The 22,533-nt window shown below is 45.4% G+C and overlaps 1 protein-coding gene across 2 annotated transcripts in view; it reads right to left on the minus strand.

Moving 5' to 3' along the window:
* The window catches only part of LOC149859828 (uncharacterized), an 80,547-nt gene that overhangs the window by 35,432 nt on the left and 22,582 nt on the right, over positions 1 to 22,533 (minus strand). The window contains exon 1 of one of the 2 annotated variants that reach the window (XM_090057294.1): positions 20,694 to 20,984. The exons of the other annotated variant lie outside the window; for it this stretch is intronic. The gene's annotated coding sequence lies outside the window, so the exon portion shown is untranslated. Of the gene's footprint in view, positions 1 to 20,693; positions 20,985 to 22,533 lie in introns of those variants that run through there. 2 annotated transcript variants of the gene reach the window in all.

Consider the following 22,533-nt stretch of genomic DNA (forward strand, 5'->3'; position numbering starts at 1 on the left):
TATTTTCCTGAGGGCTAATTGTCCCTTAGTCTACTGATCTGTTATCATTTTCCTCATAACAGCTTGTGATTTTGGCATCACTCTCCTTCTGGAATTCTTGTCTCAAATTCATGTCCACCAGGCAGCAATGTGGCTGCCACTTCTGTCTTGCTTTATTCCTCCACTTTGCGTTCTCAGGTTGCAGACATACTTATACAAGCCTTTATCAAATGCTGTCAAGATTATTTTAGTTTGTGATTTGCCTTGGTTCCTCCCATTTTCTTTTGGCATTTGCATATGGCATGGGTCTTGGATGCTGTGACCACTCACCAGCACTCAGTTCTCTAGATCTCAGCCTGTTTCTCCACTGTGTTTCTGTCTATTCAACATCCTTTTCTGAATGGTGACAATGCACTCTACATCCTGTACATCTAGTAAGGTACACTCCCTGCCCTGAAGAGCTTATCATCAATTTTACAACACAAACATGTATTACATAAAGAGTGTTTTCAGTACAGATCTCACATGTCATGTTATTGGACATGGTGATTGGAATATAGGAATGGAGGAATTTATAGACTGGATCTCAACCACAGTCCATCTAGTTCAGTATCCTGCTTCTCACATTGGCCAGGTTGCAGGTAATTCAGAGTAAAATGGAGTGATCCTGTAGTGCTTATGGACTGATCTGTCTCCCAAGGAAGTCCCTACATACATTACAGTGCTAGATGTGCTTTGGTCATAGACAGACAGGACTTTAGGATCATGGCAGTGAAAATCACTTGGAGACATCGCTGCTGAAAGGATCAAGGGAAGGAATAGATCAAAATCAATTGTAATTATATATGCTGGCAATGGGACTTAAGGGTGTACTTAAAGTTAAACCACTGATGAAGGTTAGATTCAAAGAAGGAAAATTATGTGCCTAGTGTTTCGCTACCTGACCCCTGGAATCCAGAGCCTGGAGTTAAGCATTTTGGCTCCCTGTACATCAGCTGGGGACAGCAAAGCACTTCAAAACAACCAGGACGCTGTGCATGGAACCAGCTAGAACTAAGAAATAGGCATTATTAATCACAAAGCTGTCTCTTAAATGCTGCCCATCTCCAGCGTTTGAGGCAGGCAGTTCATTTGGGATCCAGAGCCTGAAATCCATTCTGAGGGTAAATGCCCACATCCAGTCCTTAAAAGAGAGCAGGACCCATTCATTTCTTTTCAAATGAAGCCAGATGAAGGCACAGTGTTGCTGGGGACTTGATAAAATTACCTGCTGATTAGATCACTCAAGGAGAACATGGGAGACCTGGGCTCAGTGTCCTCCTTAGCTTGAGGGGGTAAAACCGACATTCCCCACCTCTCAGGAGAATGTCCTTATCACCAGGCTACAGACTAGGCTGGGGTGGGCCACTGGCCTTCTCTCCTGTTCAAGCTGCTTCTCAGTAGAGAAAGGAGTGCAAGCATCATGGGGCCCACAAAAGGAAATGCAAGGTAGAGCATGGCACCATAGGATCATGGCTGTGGCACTCATCTGGGAGTTCCAGAGAAGGTTCTTACTTTCCAGTCTTCACTCCAGGGACTATTTGTTTTTTATCCAGTGACTGTTTACCATAAAATGTATACATGGTCCAGTGTGATTGTGCAACTAGTCTTTAATTTATTCATTGAATAATTCTGAGTAATGAGCATATCCACAAAAATAAAGGCAAAATTTGTTGAATAAATTATTTGTTGCATATTACAGACTCAGTTTTAGTCCTAATTGTCCTTTTTACCAAGCCTGGAGGAGGTTGTTCTTATGTTTTGCTACCTTTAATAAGAGATCTCTGTCTCCTTGCCACTTTCTGCCTGTCCTAATCAAGTGAACATTTGCCTTTATCTCGTCTTCCTGCAATTATGGTGTTCAAAGGCAGGATTTCTTCTGGGCAGAATTTCTTCTTCTGCCTCAAAAGTAATTTTCTTCTTTCTTTCCTGGACTCACTTCTCCCATTTTCCTCTATTACTTATAACCTCAATGTCAACTCAAACTCCCTACTTTTTTTCTTCTTTCACAACGTTATGCCAGCCAACTTATAGGTTGCTGCTTCTGTGCCGCTTGCTCTGTATGCCACCCAACTCTTCTATACCCCACCCCTGGTTGAAAGGTGAAAAAAAGCAAATATATGCAGACTGCTTTTAAAAGAAGAACTCTAACAGCTGCATGTATGCCTGCAAGTACACATGATTATGGAGCAGTCACACAGTGAGGACAAGGCTGGAAGAAACCGTATGTCCTTTTAGGGTGTGAGAGCTCCCTGGCTCAAGAGAAAAATGTTTTGTACTACACTTATTCTTATTATTCCTTGCAGGATTTGAGTAAATCCATGAATTTCTCCTTTACAGACCCTGTAGAGAATTCTGCCTTTCAGTTATCTCCTCTGTATCTTGTCTCTGATATAAATGTGAATGATAGCGTGTACAAGTGAGCTTCTAAATAGCTAATGCTTAGATTACATTGATGTGACCCCATTAAAGCAATCTTAAATACCCAATGGTTCATTATGGCAGGTTATTTTGCTTCCTGATTCAGGATTTATTAAACACATTTCAAAGAAATGGCTTCAGGAAGGTTTTGTGGGCTGTATGCAGCTCTATGCACTGTATTGCCAGCTCAGTATGTAGAACTATGCAGGAATCAACCCTTGTTCTGCTGATTCAAAGTACTGGCTCCTGAGGCATAAATACTCTGGTATATGTCAGACCAGTAAGAAAATTTAATTTCCAAGAATGGAGAAACACAAAGACAGTTTTGCACTATGCATAATTATGGAGTAAATAAAAAAAGTACAAATAATTTCTGCATCAGGTTGAAAACTCATAGGAAAGCAAAGAAACCAAGAGTTATGGCTTTGCTATTCACTTCCCTCTGCTGCATGCTAATACTGCAGGTCACATAGCTATTTAGCCAGGAACAGTGGATAATTGTTTATAGGATTAATTAGAGATCTTGCAGCTTGATATGGGCTAAATGATACATGGTGGAGAAAGAACTTCTTGACCAACCTGGTCAACTTCTAGTCAACCTGGTTCAAGCACCTACACTGAACACCTTCAAGAGCAAATTGGATGCTTATCTTGCTGGGATCCTATGACCCCAGCTGACTTCCTGCCCTTTGGGCGAGGGGCTGGACTCGATGATCTTCCAAGGTCCCTTCCAGCCCTAGTGTCTATGAAATTTATGAAATCTGTGAAACCACAGCTCCCCACTGGTCGAACAGTATAGGGACTTCCCAAATATGAAGGCCAGCTAGATTTGTGACTTATTATCTCTTCACACTAATAGTTTCTGAGTTTCCAACAGAGCTTGAATATGACATCAAATGCCACAGTCTAGCTTCTAGGTGTGGTTGCAGTCTGGCTTTTAACAGCATTACCCCACCATTAAATGCAAAAAAGCCACTTTGGTTTGCAACTTATATTTGCATATGAAAATCATTCCATATTTCATAATAGTCCTTTCCAAGGTGGGATGGTTCTCTCCCCAAGATCATTGTTGAGAGATACAGTGATAGCTGCAAAATAACCATTAAACAGTATTATAGAATATATGTAATGAAGGACCTGATGAACTTTTGGGCTCCACAGACTCCCAGTATGGAATCCAGGCTGTGGGCCACCATCAGTAGAAATTCTGCCCAGCTAGGAGTCACAAGAGTATAAGACATTTATATCCCTGCTCCTCTGCTGGTGGTAGGGGTCAGAGGGGCCAGCTGAGCAAGGCTGAGCTGTAGCCAAAATGTGCTGACCCAGTGCATCCCCCTTAACAAGTAGGGTGCCTAAAAATTCCCACACAGAAATTAAATGTCTTCCCTTCTGTTTCCTCAGTGCTTTGATAAGGGCTGAAGCCCCATTAAGAAGTACCTTAAAACCCTTTTTTCCAGGGACTATATCAGGCTTATAAGTCAAGTCACCTATGTACCCACATGACCTAGCCTCTACCTCCTCCCTTCTCTTTCCTCTCTCTTTTCTCTTTTTTCCTTCTCTTCTTTTCTCTCCCTCCCTGTTTCTTTCACATTTCTTTTCTCTCTATCTCCTCTCCCTCCTCCCCTCCCACTGGATGCCTCATGAAGGCAAACAGGAAGAATATCAGGCCCATATAGAATAACCAGGCATTGCACTATTTTAATACAAGAAGTTCAAGATCACAGAGGAATCATGGAAAAGTAGGGCTGGAAGGGACCTCAGGAGGTCAACTAGTCCAACCCCTGGCCTGAGTCAGGATCATCCCTATCCCAACTATGCCATACAAATTTATTGTCTAACCTTTTAGCAGAACTCCAGTCACCCCTGAAACAATACAAGATAAAACACCTTAATCTGCCACAGGTAAAACAGGGGGATTGTGGTGGCCAACATCCTGATGCTGCAAAGGTTGTTAAAAGTACACTTAAGAGATCTCAAGAGGGCTGTCCCCTTACCCCCACTACAGAGTAAGGCAAAAACCCCCACAGTTCATACCAATTTGACCATGGGGTAAAATTTCTTCCTGACCCTAAATATGGTGACCTATCTGACCCTGAACAGAAGGGTAAGACCCTGTAACCAGGAAACTCCAAGTTTAAGTTCCAGCAGCAGTACTGGCACACCCCAGTGTTGGTGACACTGGGCATAACCCTGGGTAACTCAGAGGGATGGAAGACCATGAGTGTCGAGGAAGTCCTTCTGCTCCGGGCTCAGAAGAGCCAAAGCCCCCCCTTGCCCAACCTTTGCAACCCTTTCTCTCTGGCGCCTGCAAATCTCCTGTCCTTCTGGAAAGCAGGCGAGCTAAAACTGTTATCTGTGGAATGCAAGGGCACCGCTCGGAGAGAGAAAGGAGGAGGGAGGAGGGAAAGGGGGGCTAGCGGGTGGAAAATCACTGACAGTGAAACTGACCGGGGTATAAAGATCTCGCTGTTGCAGGGTTAGGTGTGCAGGATTTGAGACAATACAGTCTCCCTGTGCCTTTTACTTGAGCTCAAATAAACTCTGTCTGCTTCTCCACCCAGTGTGTTTATTTGGCACGACGCACGCCGGGCAACGAACCCAATTGTTGCCTCCCTCGGGCACCTTGTGCCGGCAACAGTTTTGGCGTCCAACATGGGGCTCAAGGCTAACATTTCACCTTGCCCGGATCCCTCCTAGGGTCGACAACTTGCGGCAACAACCGATGCCCAGTGCGCACCGGTGGTTTCATCGGGGGCCTCGACAGAGACGTGGTTTGATCGACCTCGGAGGGCACAACGGTGCAACGCGCTCTAATAGTGGAGAAGTGATCGTGGGCGACGGTGTGAAACCGGTCCCTCGGATAAGGTAGGATAGCTCAGCAGTCTGAGCATTGTCTGTTAAGACCTGGGGATGCCCAGTGTCTCCCTGTAGGACCTGGGGACACCCAGTGTCTCCCTAGAGTATGGGCAGGGACAGAGTACGGTTGGCAGGGTATGGTGTACACCCTTAGAACACATTCTGACTAATTGGAAACTGTTTAAGTCAGATCTAATGACTAAAAATGATCTTAAAAGGTTCTGTACAGTGAAATGGCCTCAATATCAACTGAAGGATCAGGAAAGGTGGCCTCCGGAAGGGTCAATTAACTACAATACAATTCTCCAATTACTCCTGTTTTGTCAGCGGACGGGTAAGTGGAATGAACATTTGTATGCACAATTGTTTATGGCTTTATGGAACAAGACAGATATTTTGCAGAAGTGTAATTTGACTCCAACAGGATCAGTAGTTGTTAGTGTTGAGTCTCAGCTTTCCCCTCCCCCATTACTGTAATGCCAGACTCGGCTTCCCCTTTGGCTTTAACACCTCCACCATATAAAGATCAGATGCCCCCGGTTCCAGAGATTCCTCCCTCAGTGGGATTTTATCCTTTACTTACTGAAACTGTAATAGCCCGGCCTGGGGCAGATGGGCATGCAGCCCATACCATGCAAGTATATACCCATGTACCTTTTAACCCAGTGGACCTGGCGGCTTTTAAAGCACAGGCTGGAGAATTTCCAACTAGCCCGAGTAATTTTATCTCTGTCTTTGAGGGATGTTTAGCTAGTCACAAGCCTGATTGGGATGATTGTAATATCCTTATGTGAGCCTTATTATCTGAAGTAGAGCGGAACCAAGTTATTTCCAAAGCAAGGGAGGAAGCACAGCGGAGGCATGAAAGGGATCCTGTCAATGTTCCTGTTCCGGCAGATGTGGTTCCCCTAGCAGACCCTAGGTGGATGGGACCCTAACAATCCTGTGAATCATACCTGTCTTACCTCTTACAAAGAACTGCTTATTCATGGGCTCAGGCACTCGGCTGTCCGACATAATAATTGGGCAAAGCCGTATGAAATCGTATAGGAGCTGAAGGAAAGTCCCGTTGCATTCCTACAGTGCATCCGAGATGCCATTCGGCAAAATACCAATGCAGACCCTGATGATCAGGCAACGGAGGCGATTATAAAGGGTATTTTTACCAGCCGTGCAGCCCCTGATATAAAGAGGAAGTTACAAAAGAAGGAAAACTTAATGGGTATGTCTGTAGCACAAATCCTGGAAACTGCAAACAGGGCATATACTCTCAGAGAAGGAGAAAAGGACAAGAGACAAGTTAGAATGCTAGTAGCAGCAGTACAGGCTGGAGTCAGAGAAAGACCACAAGAAGGTGGGAGAGGCAGAGGTATAAGGGGTCGTGGGCACGGGCTCCCTGGCCCACAAGAAAGACGCCTGGGACGGAACCAGTGTGCCTTATGCCGGTGAGAGGGACACTGGGAGAATGAATGCCCAGAGAAAGGGAGAGACTGCACTCCTGTAATGGCAGCGGAAGGACAGGAGTAGAGGTGTCGGGGAAACGGACCACCCTGCCCCCGGAACCCCAAGTAAAAATGCGGGTGGGGAATTCAGAAATTGAGTTTTTGATAGACTCCGGGGCAGCACGGACTGCTGTAAATCAACCTCTTCAACTTCCCGTAGCGGACTCTCTCACCGTGGTGAGTGCCACGGGAAAAAAGACTCAGTGCCCAGTGTATGCTCCTGCAGAATGTGCTCTGGGAGACCGGGCTCTTTCTCACAAATTGGTCTACCTTCCAGATTGCCCAACACCCCTGCTAGGACGAGACCTGCTTTGTCGATTAGGTGCATCACTGCATTTTACCCAGGATGAAATAACCCTCACATTGCCCCCTGCAAATGCATGGATAATGACCCTCGCGGTTGAACCCTCGGCCATGAACGCTCCCCCGGAGTGGAACCAGTGGGAAGACCAGGTATACCCATTGGTATGGGCAAAGGGGGTCCCTGGAAAGGCTACACATCAAACCCTCATTAATATCCAACTACTGCCAGGAAAAGGTCCAGTACGAATCCAGCAGTACCCAATCAAAAGGGAAGCCAGAGAGGTACTGCAGGAGACTATAGACCATTTCCTAAAGTACGGCATACTGCAAGAGTGTCAGTCTGCCTGGAACACTCCTGTCTTGCCTGTACTAAAGCCTGAAGGCACATATTGACTGGTGCAGGACCTAAGGGCGGTTAACGAACGGGTTAAAACTTTTCATCCCCTCGTCCCAAACCCGTATACCTTGCTGGCCTCCGTAGGGGGGCAGCATACTCATTTCTCAGTTCTTGATTTGAAAGACGCTTTCTTTATGATTCCAGTTGACCCCCCCTCTCAGGAGATATTCTCTTTTGAATGGGAAGACAGAAAAAGGGTAAAGAAACAACTTTGTTGGACAGTATTAGCCCAGGGATTTAAGAACTCTCCTACCCTTTTCGGCCAGTCCTTAGCTAAAGACTTGGAGGAGTGGAATAACGAGCATTAAGTTCTCTTGTTACAATATGTGGATGATTTATTAATTGCTGCCATAGATTTAAACTCTTGCCTTAACGCCACGGTAAGCCTCCTGAACTTTATTGGACTTCAAGGATATCGGGTGGCTCGAAATAAAGCTCAAATTGCTCTCCCCGAAGTACGATACCTGGGATTTCACATAAGACAGGGGGAGCACCAGCTTTCAAGTGAGCGAAAGGAGGCTATATGCCAGGTTCCCATCCCAAGCAACCGTAAGCAGCTCAGGGCGTTCCTTGGCATGGCAGGTTTTTGCAGAATATGGATCCCTGAATTTGGACTATGGGCAAAACCACTATATGACTGTGTGAAAGGGGCAGACCATGACCCCTTTTATTGGACTCCAGAAACCGACAAGGCATTTAAGATACTAAAAAGGAAACTAATGGAAGCCCCTGCCCTGGGGTTACCAGACCTTTCTAAACCTTTACAATAGTATGTGCATGAACGAAAAGGGATGGCTCTGGGAATGCTTACTCAATTGTTGGGGGCGTGGAAACGTCCCGTTGCTTATTTCTCCAAACAGCTTGATCCAGTTTCCAAGGGATGGCCAGCGTGTTTACGAGCAGTTGCGGCAACTGCCCTAGTACTTGAGGAAGCTGAAAAGTTAATGCTGGGAGGAGTTGTGCAGGTGTATACCCCACATATGGTCCAGGCTCTGCTAGACGCAAAGGGGGGTCTCTGGCTCACCCAGGCTTGAGTGGCTCGGTACCAAGCTAAGCTTTTGGAGAACCCTGAAGTGACTCTGCAGCCCTGTCCCTCCCTTAACCCGGCTACTCTCTTACCTGAAACGGGAGAACAAGAGCATGATTGTTTAGACATCATAGATGCACAGTACTCGAGCCATGCAGACCTACAGGATCAGCCACTTCTGAATGCTGATTGTGAGTGGTACACTGATGGCAGTAGCATTGTTGTAGAAGGGCAAAGGAGGGCAGGTTATGCTGTTGTGACCCTCTATGATGTTGTTGAGGCCAAGGGTTTGCCCGCCAGAACATCTGCTCAACTTGCTGAACTGGTGGCCCTGACCCGGGCGCTAGAACTGTCAAAAGGGAAACAGGTCAACATCTATACCGACTCTAGGTATGCTTTTGGAGTACTGCATACCCATGCTGGCCTATGGAAACAAAGGGGACTGCTGACAGCCCAAGGCTCCCCAGTGAAGTATGGACCCCAAATTCTCCGACTCCTGGAAGCTGTTCAACTTCCCTCGGAAGTGGCAGTAATGCACTGTAAGGCACATCAGAAAGAGGATCAAGACGTAGCCAGGGGTAATGCCCGGGCAGACAGAGAAGCTAAAATTGCTGCCACCCTGAGGACGCCGAGACCTGCTGACATCCCTATGCATGCTCTCATTCCATCAGTGGGGGAGCTCCCAGATCCCCAGTACTCATATGAAGAAAAAGAACTAGCCGACAAGCTTGGTCTCCAAGAAAAGAAGGGATGGCTCTGCTCCACGGATGGGAGGATCCTCCTACCAAAGAGCGTGACCCAGCCGGTGTTGCAACGGCTACATCAAACTACACACGCTGGAAAAGAAGCTCTCACTCAGTTGGTGAACAAATATTTTCTAACCTCTGGACTTCGACCTCTGGCCTCCCAAATACAGGCCAGCTGTTCGATTTGTCAAAATACTGTTCGATTTGTCAAAAGAATAACCCTCGACCCAGTCTCTCAGCACCTCCAGCCACTTTGGAACCTACTCCAGGCCCCGGACTGGTTTGGCAAATAGACTTTACTGAGTTCCCCCGAACTCAAGGATTTAAGTATCTCCTTGTTATAATAGATTGATTCAGCGGATGGCCTGAAGCCTTTCCATGTCGCAATTGTACAGCCAAGACTGTAGCTCTAAAATTCGTCCGGGAAGTTATTCCCCGCTTCGGACTTCCCCAGTGGATGGAATCTGACAACGGAACACATTTCACTTCAAAGATCATCCAAAACATCTCAGATGCCTTACAGATCCCCTGGAAACTCCATACTGCATGGCGACCACAAGCTAATGGTGTAGTAGAACGTACAAATCAGACCCTCAAGCGTCATCTATCAAAGATCTGCCAGGAGGCCTCTCTGCGATGGCCCGATGCTTTGCCCCTTGCTTTGCTTCGTATCCGTGCCCTCCCCAAGGGAAGATTAGGGCTTAGCCCCTTTGAGATTGTTTGGAAGGGCATGGCCTATGAATGGGACGCCGGTTCTAGCAGGGGAGTGGGAAATAGGATGTAATATTTTGTCATGGTATATGTGCTCTCTGTCTGCTGTTCTTTCTTCTTTCCATAGGTACACTAAAGACTTGCAGCCTCTTCCGCTGGATGCTCCAGTCCACTCGTTACAGCCGGAGATTCCATGCTCATTCAGACCTGGAAGGATGAGCCCCTCCAAGAGAAGTGGAAAGGACCTCACCCTGTCCTACTAGTTTCCCACACAGCGGCAAAGGTCGATGGACACAAGAACTGGATTCATCACGAGACAGACTTGGCATGATCTTTCTCCTGGCGTACGGAGTGGGCCGGTTAGCCAAGCTATATCGTCAACTTTCTACGTTCCTTACAAAATTTGCTAATGACACTTTAGCTATTGAAAAGAGCCTTAACTCTGAGATTTATCAACTTCATTTATTATCTCTTCAAAACCGTCAGGCTCTAGATTATGTTTTAGCTTCTCAGGGCGGGGTATGTGCTTTAATTGGGAACGAATGTTGTACTTATGTCCCAGAAAATTCCCAAGGTATTAACAAACACATTTCAGCTGAACAGGCTTTTGAGCTGTGGAAAAGTCAGGAATGTGAACCCACTGTCTTTAATTCTCTCTGGAGCTGGTTGCCCAACCTCGGAGGCCTAGGAGCGGGCATCCTTCACCTCCTGATCACCAGTGTTGTGTTGTGTTTAATTACTCTCCTCTTATTTGCGTGCTGTAATGCCCTCCTGCACAAAGTCTGTGCATCCCCTTCCCCAAGTGCCCCATTATACCCTTGCATTGAAGATTCCAATCTTCAAACACTCAATTACTTTATGTCTTCAGAATATGAGAAAACTCAGCCAAAACTTCGTTGAGTATTCTCAAAGGGGGGAGCTGTTGGTGACCGAGGGAGGCAACACCAGTCAAAAAAGAAGTATGGCTTAAACCACCAGAGAACCAAACACTACCACAAGATTGAAATTGTTTATACGGAATAATTGCACAGCTATTTTCTAACCTCAGATACAGTATTTCGTCTGAACCACTGATTCCCTTCATCTTCCTTGTTCTGAAGAGTGCTATTAATAGTCAATAAAACTGGATTATCTCTCTGGACTTGAGACTTTATGAACCTTACAAATTAAAATTTAAAATAAGTTTGAGTTTGCAAACACTTTTCCTGTCATTTGCAATATTTCCACCAATATGATTCAATTAAAAAGCATAAGAGCTTGTCCAGGTAAAAGGAATCCTGTGCTATACAGCAAAGGATAATGCTCAAAAGTAGGGCTCAGTAGAAAATGAAGTGGTGGGGGGGTAGTAACTGGGAAACCAGCCCTGGAAGCTAACCCTGGTGGGGAGCACAGTAATAGCAACAGTGGCACTACCAGTTAGCTGCTGCCACTGGCCACACAACCACTGATGCTGGCCTGTGCACCACTGCTGCCCAGAACACTCAAGTGTCCGGTTACGTTTTTGGTATCATGGAATCAGAGAAAATTAGCATTGGAAGGGACCTCAGCAGGTCATCTAGTCTCACCTCTTGCTCAAAACAAGACTATCCCCAAATAGATCATCCCAGCTAAGGCTTTGTCTAGCTGGGTCTTAAAAATTTCCAAGGATGGAGATTCTACAACCTCCCTGTTCCAGTGCTTTCATATCCTCCTCATGAGAAAGTTTCTCCTCATATCTAACCTAGACTTCCTTTGCTGCAATTTGAGACTACTTCTCCTTGTTCTGTCAGTGGTCACCACTGAGAACAGTCTAAATCCATCTTCTTTGGAATCCCCCTTCAGGTAGTTGAAAGCTGCTATTAAATCCCCTCTCAGTCTTCTCTTCAAAAGACTAAATAAGCCCAGTTCCCTCAACCTCTCCTCAGAAGACATGTGCCCCAACTCCCTAACCATTTTCATTGCCCTCTGCTGCCCTCTCCAATTGTTTAAATCCTTTCTGTAGTGAGAGGCTCAAAATTGGCCCCTTTCTGTAGTGAGGGGCACCAACACTGGCCACACAGTATGCCAGATGTGGCCTCACCAGTGCTGAATAGAAAGGAGAATCACTTTCCTTGATCTGCGGGCAACACACCTAGTAATGCAGCCCGATATGCCATTAGTCTTCTTTGCAGCAAGGGCACACTATTAGTTCATATTCATCTTATTGTCCACTGTAACCCACAGGTCCTTTTCTGCAGAGCTTTTCCTTAGCCAGTCAGTTCCCAGCCTGCAATAGTGCATGAGATTATTCTGTCTTAAGTGCAGGACTTTACACTTGTCCTTGCTGAATCTCATGAGATTTCTTTCGGTCCCATCCTCCAGTTTCTGCAGGTCACTCTGAATCCTAGCCCTACCCTCCAGCATATCTATTACTCCACCCTGCTTGGTGTCATCTGCACACTTGCTGAGGCTGCACTCCATCCCATCTTCCAGGTTGTTGATGAAGATAGTGAACAAAACTGGCCCCAGGACCTACCCATGGGGCACTTCACTTGATACCAGCTGCCAACCACACTTTGAGCCATTGACTACACTATGAGCTGAACAATCCAGCCAGTTTTCTGTCCACCTTATAGTCCATTCATCCATCCCATACTTCCTTAGCTTCCTTGCAAGAATGTTGCGGGAGACTGTATCAAAAACCTTGCTAAAGTCAAGGTATAGCACATCTACTGGTCTCCCTGCATCCATAGAGCCAGTCATCTCATCACAGGATGTGTCCACTTGAGTGCTCACGTGCCTCTTGCCCTGTCTCAAACCCCTTTGAGAAAGGGCAAGAGGGATGTGTGGGAATGAAAAAATGCTCCCTGCACTGCAGGTTTGCAGTGCAGGGAGAAAATATTAGACCCCTGGATATGGTCTTAAAAAAATGGATTTAAAAAAAGCGGGGCAGGGAACAGTCCCGGACCATGCCCTGAGGCAAACAGAGGCTGGGTCCTCCACAGAGATGCTCCGGCTGCCAGAGTGTCTCTACGGCTGGTTCCTCACCCTGGTGCTGAAGAATGTGGCCAACCAGGCAGTGTTCTACAGCACCAGGGCTACAGTGCCAGTAAGTAAGGGGTTGCAGGGGCTGGAGGGACCCCTGCTGACCCCTCCCACTCCCCCAGACTCCCCAAGCCATGCCCTGCTCTGCCCCATCCCTCCCAAGGCCCCCAATCCCTTCCCTGCCCAACCCCATCCCCTGCCTGCCCCCCCGAAGGCCTTCAATCACTTCCCCGCCCAGCCCCAGCCCCCACCTGCCCCCTTGATGCCCCCAATCAGTTCCCTACCCAGCCCCACCCCCACCTTCCCCCCAGGACCCTCCCCCCCTGCTCCCTGCTCTGCCCGGATCCACACCCCCAGCCCTCCTGAGGCCCCCGATCCCTGCCCCCCCCACCCCAGCATCCCCATAGGATTAAACAAACAAACCAAAAAACCCCAGCACTTACCAGCAATTTGAGCTGCCGTCTGTATCACTGGGGCCCTGCCCACACAGTGCAGGGCAGAGAGACAGCCCCAGCAGCCCCAGCCTGGGCCCTCCTGCCCCTTGCTGCCCTGTGCTGCCCGGGGGGCTCTGCCAGGAGGCCCCTAAGCCCCCCCAGCCCCTGCCTCTAGGGTGAGTCCCTTTTTCTTTTTTTTTAAAGTGATGGTGCCTGGGGTTGGGGGCAGTCATGAGGGCCTGGGGGTGCAAATGGGGGCTGGGGCTGGGTGGGGCAGCCATTGGGGGCTCTCGGGAAGCGGGGGTGAGGCTGGGTGGGGCAGCCATCAGGGGGCTGGAGTGGGGCATGTGGGCCTTGCAGGGGAGTTGGTAGCCCCTGCAGGGGCCATTTGGCCCTTGTTGGGGGGCTTTAGCTCCTGTGGGGGGGGGCGTAACCCCTGTGGGAAGGCAGCAAAATATATATTCATGTATTCATGAAAAATGTATTTAGGATTCAGTTTATTATTATTATTATTATTATTATTATTATAAGAGACACTGGTAGGCTTCCACATTGCTTTAACACTGTAGATATAGCAACAAAACATGCCCAACTGATTGCTGTCTCTGTCTCACTCTCTCTCTTTCTTTATAGTGGCCTTTTGTTTTAATTGTGGAGGAACATGGAATTTGGGGTATTTTACAGAGTGACTTTGGGATTTTTTTATCAGGGATTTTTCAGTTTTCCAATAGGGAACACCAGAATTTGTGCTAGGGAGGCCAGTGGCAAGACCCTTCCTGTTCAGAGCTGGGCACCTTGGACCCAGCTGGCTGTAGCTGACCTCCTAGCCAAATGGAGCTAGGAGGACATGCTTTGACAGTTCAAAGCAGGCCACCACACCTGGAACATGTTCTGGGAGATAGATAGCTGCCCAGACAGCTGGGCAGGGGACACACATGGTTAAAGTGCCACACAGAGGCCAACTCTGCAGCTACAGCCCACGGCAGCTGGCTTAGAGGGGCAGAAACCTCTACTGGCTGTGCAGTCCCCATCTGGGACTGGCAGTTGTGCCGCAGGTCACAGCCAGGCAGCAGCCCCCACTGCCGGTCTGCTCCAGTGGGTAGAGGGTACAGAGAATTCTCAGGGCTGCTTCAGCAGTCCAGCTGGCACAAGGGGTAGTGTCCCTAGGTACCAGCTGGCTGGGCCCCAGAAGCTCCTGAGAGCGAGTAGCCCTGAGCTACTTGCTAGGGCAGCTTTTTGTACTGATGGGGCCAGGACAGGGTGGCTTTTTGTACTGCTGGGGACAGCACAGGTGCTGGTCCTGGGCTCCAGATCCCCCTGGCTGCAAATCCTGGAGGAGCAAGGCAGGGTTATTTTGCCCCAAGTGGCACAATTTGCTCCACAACAAAATGCATATCTAAGCACATGCGCTGAGGCAAAAAGCCTGGGCTCAAATTTACACTGCTTCTATTTGAGCTGCTGCAAGTACACATGGTTACATAGAGGGCAATCAGGTTGGTCAGGCATGACTTGTACTTGGTGAATCCATGTTGACTGTTCCTAATCACTTTCTTCTCCTCCAAGTGCTTAGAAATGGATTCCTTGAGGACCTGCTCCATAATCTTTCCAGGGACTGAGGTGAGGCTGACGGGTCTGTGGTTCCCTGGATCCTTCTTCCCTTTCTTAAAGATAGGCACTATATCTGCCCTTTTCCAGTTGTCCAGGACCTCTCCTAATTGCCATGAGTTTTCCAAGGATGATGGCCAGCAGCTCTGCAATCACATTAGCCAATTCCCTCAGCAATCACATTAGCCAACTCCTCCCCTGGGTGCATCCTGTCTGCTCCCATGGACTTGTACATGTCCAGCTTTTCTAAACAGTTCTTAACCTGTTCTTTTGCCACTGTCGGCTGCTCACTTCCTTCCAAAACTGTCATGCCAGATGCAGTAGTCTGGGAGCTGACCTTGCCTGTGAAGACTAAAGTGAAAAAGGCACTGAGTACTTCAGCCTTTTCTGCATCCTCTGTCACTAACAAGGATTCTACCACTAAAACCACAACAGTGGGTTGTTGGGCGACCACAAGAAAGCAGTTTATTATCATTGGGTATATTGAATTGATTCTCCTGGCTCCCAACTCCACACAGCATAAGCTGAGGCCCAAATCAAGGAGCCAGTTTGGGTTTCCTGATTTTGTGAGTCACTCTGTTCCAGTCTGCGTCCAGGTATAAATGAGATCAGCCCAGGGGCTGCTCTAACTTACACAGTTTATATCGTGGGTTGGCCCATTTTGGGCCAATTGCCCATAGAATTTGAAGATGATGGCATGACAGGGACGGACAGTGGGGGAGCCGTGAGAGGCCCAATCCTTATAATGGCTGTGCAGCCCCAGCCCCTTGCCTGCTGTGCTCCCTGAAGCGTGTGTGTGACCATTGCTAGCAACAAGCATAGCCAGGATTTCAGATCCCAATGCAGTCACTCGCAGCTTGTGGCTGCCTGCCACATACAGGCTCTGGCTGGATTGCTACCTCTGCATGAGGGGGAAAAGGAGCCCCATACATCAAGTGGACAGATAGGGCAGTGGATCAAAGCTGTCCCCTGCATCTACCCCTTCTGATGGCCCTCTTCTCCTTGCAGATCTCCTATGCCAAGGTGAAGAGATGGCCAGTGCAGAAAATGGTTCCTCCCACTTGCTATGGGAATGATCAGCTGCCCACTTACATCTAGAGCGATCAGTGAATCAGACTTACTGTATCAGTTTTCTCTATTTAGGGACCCCTAGGACTATAAGGTACCTTCTGGGTCATCAAGTCCAGTTCCTGGCTGTCTCAAGAGAATGTGTTGTATAACCTTGCACAAACTGATCCAGCTACATCTTAAAGCTAGTTCAGATTTTCACTGTCATTGCTTCTCCTATGGAAAGGCTGCTTCAATACCTCACTCCAGTCAGGGTTAGAAACCTCTTCTAATTTCCAGCCAAATGTATTTATGACCAGTTGAAGAAATTTTCTCTGTCTCCCCATTTCTCTTTTGTCTCACAGCCTCTCTGGTTAGAGCAAGTTCCTAAATGCTCAGATCTGAGTCAAACTATTGATCCCACATTGTTCAAGTGAGTTCAGAATTAAGCTACATGAGCTTGTCCATCACTTACATTATGCCATTAAAGTTAATTTTCTCATGTGATGTCACAGTGTCAGGGTTGCTTATGATAGTTGCTATTTGGAGAGCAGTGCAGGGGATTTAAACATGTGGCTTCATGAAAATTTAAATCCCCTGTATTGCTTTGAAAATACATACCTGAGTCTGCTCTCCTCTGGAAATTTTCAGCAACTTTATCATTGACACATATCGATGTCACAAGGCACTTGTATTCTGAACACCACCACTGTCCCAGTTCACCTATTCCTTGAAGCATGTTATCCACTGTATAAAGTATTTTATGGTATGGTTTCATATCACTGAAGGAATCTAACTTTTAACCCTTAACTGTTAACTATTACAGAGGTTTTGAAACTACTTTCTATGAGACATATATTGGTGTTCCGTAGAAGAAAGGGTAGATCACATGGTATCAAATTGCCTGGTGTCCAGTGGAGCTATTGCATTAAGACAGCTAAGAATAGAATAAATACTTTTCTAAGATAGTTTTTCCATTGAGGCAACTTCTGTAAGTTGACACAGGTTCGTTTTGTGATTGCAGATGGAAACAGTGTTAGAATGGTTGTAAATGGAAGTGGAGGTACGCATGAGATGATCTCTCTATTATGATAAGATTCATGCTATGAGAATCAGTTATCCACACGGTTCATACCTCCACCAGTCTTTTATATTATAATGGCAGCTTTGTAGTAGTATGCATCTCTGTGTGGGGTTTGTACATGGCAGCTTTATGCTCCCTACTAGGGGTTCTGTGTCCTCTTTGTAGTAGCTCTGACACTTGCTGCCATCTAAAGATAAGAATGAGAACTGAAGGCACAAGCAACCCTGTACTAATTAACAAAACAAGAGAGTTGCCAATGCTCTGGACTTTGATAGTTGCATTACACATTAACATTGAGAAAGAATGAATAAGAAAGAGTCCCTTAAATCATTTAGGGGCAGACTCTTATGTATGTGGATTACTGTTGTGATCAGGGATGCTAACTCATAATATAAACAATATATAAAATATTAATGATGAAGTAGAAAAGGTTCTTTTTTAAAAGAGATTGATTTGCAGAGACTGGGGATGTGTGGTTTGGTGCACAAAGCACTAGCCAAGCCAGCAGTCTGCTTTGCATAAAGTCTTCAGTTTCAGGTGTAATAAAATTGATGGTCTCTGTTCAGACCTAGGGCCAGGAAAGCTCTGTCTGAAGGGATCCTTAACTGTCCAAAAGAATAAGGAGGCCCTACTTTCTCCTTGTCTCTTCCCAATCAAGAGGAAATGTCTCACATTAGCCAGAAGTTTGTCCAAAGTTTCATCTAAGTTTCTCACTTTGCAAGGCCTATTAAAGTTAACAGAGAGTTTATTCCCATTATTTATGGGCCCTTCTCTGAGTCACCATGGTCAGGAGTGGAACCCAGGAATCTGGGTTCCCACTCTTCTTCATCAGATGCTAGAGACAGCCCTGTGTTGTGGTGGCAATATCCTAGCACTGCCACAGAATGAGGACCCAGGCAACAGTCCCTTGAAAAGAAAGGACCTAAGTGAGTTTCTTCTTTCCTTTGAGCCTCAGTAAGGATTAAAGGTTTTTTCAGGGTATGCTCTTTTCAGGCTGCTTTGAATTTTAGGACTTGTGTGTTTTGCAGGACAGCAACTTTATCTCTCCAGCTTTGCTAAAATTGTCAGAAGAGGGAAAAAGTCTGATGGGTTCAACCATAATCATAAATATTTTCTTTTAAATAACTGAAGTGGCTTTTGATTTTTTTTCCATTCTGAAAGCTCTCAGATGGAAATGCAACTGGAGGCTTGAGACAAAATGTAGTGGCCTTTCTTGAAGAAGAAGGACCCCTATACCAAACATAAACCTACATATTTGCTTTTCATTTCACACACGGTCAGAATATCAGGTGCTCAGTGCCTACATTTGAGAACAGACTTTCCAAAGACCTCAGTTTCCACTTATGCACTAAAATAGGAGCTGTATTTCCAAGTGTTCTGCAGACAGCAGCTCCCACTGAAACTTATGGCCAGATTTTCAGAAGTGTTGTTCCATTGGCAAACTCAGGTATTTTGAAAATTCAGCTTCCCTAGGAGTGCTAATCTCTTTTGACAATCTGAGCCATTATGTATTGCTATCTGTGTCATGCACTCAGAGGCATAGCAAGGCAGTCCTGTGCCCTGGGCTAATTTTGCCCTCACGCCCCAGTTACGCTGCTTCATGCACATCAGTACAAGATGAATTATTATAGTTAATAATCCTAACTCCCGTATGATGTTTCCTGCTCATTTATATCTCAAACCATTTACCAAGGAGAAATTTTTATAGATAGGAGAACTGAGGCAAGAAAATGAATTGATTTGCTTAAGTTCACCCAGTAAGCCAGTGGCAGAGTCAAGAATTGAAACCAATCTCCTGAGGCCCAGTGCTATGTAGTAGCCACTAAATCACAATGGAGAACAGAGAATGTACATTTCAAAGCACTTTTTCAAATCTAAATCCACCCCAACCATGCAGTTGATCTAATAAAAGATACAAGTTTCCCTTGCCTTATGCTGTACATGAATTCCTGGAAAATGATGCATAACTCGAATTTGCATAAAGGAAACCCACTTTACAATGTAACAAATAGGGATACATTCCAAGATCTTGACTGTGCTGGACCCCAGACCCATTTCTACCACTTTTACAAGACAATTTTGATACTCACCAACAGCAGACAGTACACACAAGCACAGAGTGGTGGTAAATGTTTAGCTGGTATGAAGAGAGGGTGGTAAAGGGTCTTCAGGACCAGGGAGAAGGGGAGGAGATAAGCTAGTGGGATGCCTAGAAACCATAATGGGGGTGGCAACTACAGAAACACGTGCTGCAGTCAATGAGCAAGAAGCACAGATCCACACAGGAAACTACATTTGGGTGTGCATCACTCCCGCAATGCACCACACAACGCAGCTGACTGCGAGCTTCCTCCACACTGATTGCATAACAGTGAATTTACCACGCATATAAGGAATTTTTGGTATAATAAAGGGTCACTGAATAACAGCAAATTCACACATACAGAACCTGCGTAAAGTGAGAGGAACCTGTAGTCATCTTCAAAAATCCTTGCCTATTGCAAGTTTTCTGGACCATCATGGCTACAACAGCACTTTAACACTACCTTTTCAAAGTTCTATTTTTTTAAAAAGATTCTAAACAAAAGTGAGTATCTGCTCCAGGCCTCCAAAACCCATGCATAGGAATTCACAAATATAAAAGCATTTCAATTATAGATTAAATTAGTTATTGGAGAGAGTTCAATGCTTCCTTTCGGAGGGATGTCCCTTTTTGCTGCCCTATAGACTATAACACATATCAAGTCAACATAGTACTGTTTACACTTTGAAGTACTTTAAAGTCATGCACAGGATCACCTGCTGCAGAACTTACATAAGACTTTGTATCACAAACAAATCTAAATGAGTAAATAATATTTCTCCCTCCAAAATTATCTTTTTCGGCCCTTTCAACAAGCTGCAATTAAAGTTATGATTCCCTCTGCTGCTTCTCATGATCCCCTTACCTCCTTTGAGTTTCTTCACTGGTCACCTATGTCTTTTTGCAAGAAGTTTGAACTTCTTAGTTTTTCCATGACTGCCTGGATAAGCCAAGAGTTATCAAAGCTGTGTGTGACAACACTGCAGCTGTGTTTATTGAGCCTAAAAGCTCATAGAAAAATACAGGATCCAGTGATCTCAGTAAAGTATGCTTTTATATTTTTCACAGTTGCATCCTGATTTTTCAGTACCTTGAGGAAATTGCCAAGGTCTGCACATGAATGCTGTATCCTCCTTGTTTCCAGTTCCCCAGCCCAAATTCAGCAGTCTCTCCTCGTCTTGATAGTCTCCCACCCACCCCTTCATCTTTTTCTCATGCTGCTTTCTTCATCTGCATGAACTGTATTTCTCTGGCCACAAGACGTCTTCACCCTGATTTTAAACCCATATTTGCCATTTACTACATGTGGCCTGCTTCCACAGCATCCCTCTCTTTCTATGCTATCTACTTTAGTACTAACTTTTTTTTAAAATGTACTTTCAAGTTTAATTCACAACACCTTTAGCCTCTTCCTTTTCATAACTTTCCTCCCTCCTGGATTCCTGTAGACGCTTACCTTGCTCGTTCCAGTTTGTTTCGATTCCCATGTACTCCATGCCAGTGAGGCTTAGCCTAGGTGTGTGTCTGAGGGCATAATCATCTTCCTTGCCATTCACTAGTTGATTTGCTGCAGTGATGTCCTTTTAGATTAGTCCACGCTGTTAACTCCTTGAAGCAGAAACTGTCTTCCTTTACAGAAGATGCTACACAAACTTTTAGCCCAAATATTAAATGGCACATAATTTTGGTCAGATTCTCCATACACAAAATACCTTTGAACAGACAGTGACGGAACCTTTGGTCTAAAAGAAATTTTTTCATAATATGTGGAAGAAATCCTAGTATGCCAGAGGGGAGATCCACCCATTGCCTGCTATCGTTTGGTGTCCTCAGGAAGTAACAACCGGGAATTATGGCTGGACCCCTAACATTCTGGGCGTCTGCACTGGTTGATTTTGTTAATGAGTGACAAACAGCTTTTACATAAAGCTTACTAATTTTTCTTTAATGTTAAACTATGATACGGCTCCTGCCTAAATGCAAAAACATAATAAAAATGTCTGCACAACTAAATTCAATAGCTGCAAACAGGTATGTGGTTTGTTAGGGGAGGTGCCTTACTTAACAACTTGTCCTGGGTCCTGCCCACTATATGCTATATATACACCTTTAGACATGCTGAGGACAAAAATCAATGTTTATTAATTAGGCTGTAGACCACTCTGATTATATTTATAGGGTCAGTAGGAATGAAATTTATTGAATGTTTAAATTAATGGAATGCCAAAATAATTTAACTTTAATTTAAAAGTATATTTCCATTTAGTGATAGCTAAATCTACTCATTACAGAAAAACATATTGAATTAAAAGATAAAAAAATAAAGCCATCATTACTGACATTTTAGCACATGCTTCATTTGTTGTACAGGGGCAGCCCCATTTGAATCAACATATTGAGCTCTTTTGAATATCCAGCTAGCTATTCTGATGCTTTCTGAAAATCTGGTCTTCCTGCAGATTCAGTTAGGTACCTCATTTCCTAGTGAAACCCCTGAGAGTGGACCCATATTTAATAAAATATAGAAAACAAAAACTATGGTTACATTTAATTTCCTGTTTTCCACAGAGCTACCCCCATCCTATTGCACTTTTTCCACTGGCAAGTTTTTTCAATGTGCTTTCAGAACAGCTGAAAATAGGAATGTGCCCCAGAATACTTCCAGCCCTAAAATAAACATGAACATATAAGTATGAAATGGAATACATTTATTTATGGAAATTAGCTAATTTCACCAAATCACAGATATTTGACCTGCAAGAAACTAGACATTCTTATTATATCTTCTCCAGTGCCTGGGAATAATTCAGTGATAAAAAAAACGGCTCCTCTGTCTTCCTCCCAAGCCAGTTTTTGTGGATAACTTTAAAACATAAGGCTACATTTTCAACCAGCAGGCTAACAAACACTTGTGACAAAAACTGATAGCTAGTAGGAAAAGCAAAAGTCCACTTCTATATTTGGACACTGATGTTGCATAAAGCACAATCTGAGGATATGTCTCCATTGAAATATGCAGCATAGAAAGGCACTGTAGAGAACTAGCTTTAATATAACTAGCTCCAGTAACAACAGCAGTGAAGATTCATGGGCTTCTGTGCAGGCTAGGAACAAGAGTGGAAGCCCAGCATCCATGGGTGGATCTAGGATTCTACAAAGGGGGGGACAGATGCTGTAGCACTCCATCACATTTTTCGCCAATTAAAGAGAAACTACAAGTGCCTGTACACAAGTGCAGAGGCTGTTCAGATGCACTGTAATTACAGTGCATCACAGCAGACTAGATTAATTGAGTC

This window comes from Crocodylus siamensis, chromosome 7, assembly GCF_052110815.1.
Source record: "Crocodylus siamensis isolate JL-2025a chromosome 7, ASM5211081v1, whole genome shotgun sequence".
In the NCBI taxonomy this organism is placed as follows: Eukaryota; Metazoa; Chordata; order Crocodylia; family Crocodylidae; genus Crocodylus; species Crocodylus siamensis.